We start from the raw sequence: 3,946 nt of genomic DNA, 5'->3' as shown, positions 1-3,946 counted from the left end.
CAGGGTGGCTGACTTGGATAAGCGTTTCCCTTTGGCTTAGATGGTGATCCCAGGATCTGGGGATGGAGTCCTGCCTCAGGCTCCCTGCTTAGCAGAGAGTCTGCTTCTCCCTCTCCTCTTGCTCCTACTTTCTTTCTCTCACTTGCTCACTCTGTCATTCTCAAATAAATAAATAAAATCTTTAAAAAAAAAAGATGAAGAAGAAGAATTAAGAGAAAAATCATCAGGCCTGGATCCAGGGCTCTGCTATTGCAAGGAGGGTACTGGGTGCAGGGAGGTGCCTGGGCCAGCCATTGCCACCTCATTAGATGAGCACAGCCCTCTGGAAGAGCAGGGCCCCGGCAGCCGCAGCATCATGGGCCAGTGCAGCATCACTCCTCCAAGACTCTGCTGTTGTTTCTCAACCTTATCTTCTGGGGGGCAGGTGATATTTTATACTATGTGGGAGCCTGTCTTTATCACTTATAATGACTGTGACCATTTCTTTGAAAATGTGTATGTATACTCTTGCCTGTGGTAGTGATCATAGCTGTAGGAGCCCTGCTTTTCATTATTGACCTAATTGGCTGCTGTGCCATAATCCGAGAAAGCCACTGTGGACTTGCCATGTTTGTCATCATCCTATGCTTGCTTTTTGTCACAGAAGTTGTTGTGGTTTTGGGATGTGCTTACAGAGCAAAGGTGGAAAGTGAGGTTGATCGCAGCATTCAGAAAGTGTGTAAGACCTACAATGGAACAGAACCTGATGCTTCTAGCCGGACTCTTGATTATGTACAGAGACAGCTTCACTGTTGTGGAATTCACATCTAGTCAGGCTGGGAAAACACAGACTGGTTCAAAGAGACCAAAAACCAGAGTGTCCTTCGTAGCTGCAGCGGAGAGGCCCAGCAGCTGTAATGACAGTCTGGCCCACCCTTCTGACCTTTGTGCTAAGGGATGTGGGGCTCTAGTTGTGAAGAGGTTACTAGAAGTCATGATGCCTATTATCTGGGCAGCCCTGGCATTTGCAGCTATTCAGCTGCTGGGCATGTTGTGTGCCTGCATCGTATTGTGCAGGAGTAGAGATCCTGCTTGTGAGCTTCTCCTCACCAGCAGAAGCTCATCTACTGTGCATAGTAGAAAACGCAAGCCTGAGCTTGTTGGTCCTGTTCTGATTTGGAAGGTGAATAGAGCAGGTCTACGCTGTTGGCAGCCTGAGTTTGTTTAATTAAAGCACACAGGTATTGGACAAAGCAGCTTGGCTCTTCAATGGGCTGCCCTACTTCCCTACCCACCTAGGACTTTCCTTTCCTCTATTCTAGCTGACTCTCCATGTCCCTAAGTTTTTTATTATAGCAGTATATGTTCTAATTTCAGAACCATTTGCAGTTTGCATAGTGTGGGAGAATCGAAGGCAGCCTAAGCTCCTTCCGCTACCTCCATGGAATAATGGGGCTGCTGTCAGAGTATCACCGGACCCTTTCAGTCTTCACGATGGAGAAGTCTTGGCCAAAGGTCTTTGCGGGGAAGCAAAGGAAGCTGCGGTTAAAGTTAACACCAGATGGTGCTCCTTGTCAGTGTCCTTTTAAATAACATATACTGTAGTGCAATAAGATAGCAACCGCACAAAATTGCTAAGATAGATTTTAGAATCATAAAAAAAGAGAAATAATTCTAAGTTTAGACCTTCTGTAGGTGCACAGAATTATTATTCTAAATGAAAAAAATTGAAAGAAGAAAAAAATATAAAAGAACAAAAAGAAGAAAACAACCAATTTCAATTTTAATTCTGTAGTTCATACCTTAATTTATATTTACTTTATTTGCTAATAAATTGAGAGTTAAAAGGCTGATTTAAGAAATCTATTTAATCAAATAAAATCTACCCTCTAAATTTATTTTAGATTTGTCTATATGCATATGACATATAATATATATACACATATACAGAGTATGCACATGTATTCATAATAACTTAGAGGAAAAACAAAATAAAAGATTAGGAAGGAAAAGATAAATTAATGAAAAATATGGTGAGAGCAATTGAAAATGTTCCTAAGAAGCAAGGCCTTTGTTAATTATAAAGTAAAATAAGGAAATGTGTTAATCACTTCATGTCATTATTATTTTCTGTCTTAATTTGTCTGAAGTTAGTGATGAGAAACCAGACATCAGTGGTAGAATTCATTCTCCTTGGACTGACAAATGATGCTGAACTTCAAGCTGTGCTTTTCCTTTTTCTGCTGCTAACTTACGTCTTAAGCATCATGGGAAATTTGACCATCATCATTCTGACCCTGCTGGATTATCGACTCCAGACTCCTATGTATTTCTTCCTCCGGAATTTTTCTGTTTTGGAAATATCTTTTACCTCTGTCTTTGTCCCCAAAATGCTAGTCAATATTGGAACTGGAGATAAGACTATCTCCTTTGCTGGTTGTTTCACTCAGTACTTTTTTGCTATTCTTCTGGGAGCAACTGAATTTTATCTTTTAGCTGCCATGTCCTATGATCGCTACGTTGCCATTTGTAAACCCCTACATTATACAACCATAATGAGCAGGAGACTCTGCATTCAACTCATCCTGTGTTCCTGGTTCTCTGGTTTTTTGGTTGTCATTGTGCCACATGTATTGACTCTCCAGCTGCCTTTCTGTGCATCCAATGTCATCAATCATTATTGCTGTGACTATACTGTGTTGTTGCATCTGTCCTGTTCAGACACCCACTTCATAGAAGTGATAGAGTTTATCTCTGTTGGAATCACTCTCCTCTTCACCTTGGTATTAGTGATTCTTTCCTACATGTACATAATCAGGACAATTCTGAGAATCCCTTCGGTTCAACAAAGAAAAAAAGCTTTTTCTACGTGTTTCTCTCACATGATTGTGGTCTCACTTTCTTATGGAAGTGTATCTTTATGTACATAAATCCTTCTGTTGAGGATGCAGAGACTTTTAATAAGGGAGTGGCTGTCTTAAATACCTCAGTTGCTCCTCTGTTGAACCCTTTCATCTATACCCTAAGAAACAAGCAAGTGAAAATAGCCTTCAAAGATATGGTCAGCAAGATAACAGTGTTTTCAAGAAGGTGAAACTAACTAAGGTTCATAACCATAATAAATAATAAATAAAGGTTTTAAGGACTTTAGATGTATATTATTATAACATTAAAGTGCTTGTTATTATATATTATCAATACTGTTTACTGAACACCAAAACAGTAAAACTATTTATTTAATGAAACCTGTTGTGCCATCAGTGTATTTCTTAAAATTTTACAAGCCTGTAAGAAGGTATATGTGTGTGTGTGTCCTTTTATACTTTTGTGCTACTTTTCTTTATTTGTACCTTATTTTAAAGAAAAGATTTGGGAGAATTGTGAATATGATTTCTAATAGTGTGTTTTTTACAACAGAGCTTTTCCTATCTTATCCACTGCCATATAGCATTCAATCTCTGTATTTGGTAATTGAATAATCAAATAAACACCCAAGGGAAATCTACTTTAGTTTGCTAATAACAGTTTAAATAATATATTAGTGAATTAAAGTTAATTTTCAAGTTATATTTTTCAGATTTAAATTTAGTGTTTCCACAATAATCAGTTACTTAGAACTTAGGCTACTCAAAGTTTGAGATAAAGAAAATTCTGAAGAAGGGAAAATCAATATATGTTTGTTTTCTAACTGATAGGAAAATGATTAATAATGATTTATACACACTTTAACCTCAAGTGAATCCAGGAAAGAGGTAAAGGAATGATTCTAATTTAGGTTAATTAGCACTATATCATTATAGTAAATGCATACAAATTTAGTGTTGTGCCTAGTCATTGTTCTGGTTCTCTTTTAGAAGCATATGGAATAAAGCTATATTAATAGTATCTACGGTGTTAATAGTTTTATAAGCTTAAATCATATTTTCCCTAAATTTCATACTAAACTTTAATTTTTTTAAAATATTTT

General features: G+C 37.5%; 2 pseudogenes; both read left to right on the top strand.

Annotated features, from left to right (window-relative positions):
* Nucleotides 1–355: 355 nt before the first annotated feature.
* LOC101670367 lies at nucleotides 356–1,207 on the top strand (annotated as a pseudogene).
* A 928-nt stretch (nucleotides 1,208–2,135) lies between these two features.
* On the top strand, nucleotides 2,136–3,073 carry LOC101679287 (annotated as a pseudogene).
* The last annotated feature ends 873 nt before the right edge of the window (nucleotides 3,074–3,946 follow it).

This window comes from Mustela putorius, unplaced genomic scaffold (genome assembly GCF_011764305.1).
Source record: "Mustela putorius furo isolate JIRA1106 unplaced genomic scaffold, ASM1176430v1.1 tig00537227_pilon_pilon_pilon, whole genome shotgun sequence".
Lineage (NCBI taxonomy): Eukaryota > Metazoa > Chordata > Mammalia > Carnivora > Mustelidae > Mustela > Mustela putorius.
Note: the sequence above shows the minus strand (reverse complement) of the source record. Positions and strands in the feature narration are given on the sequence as shown.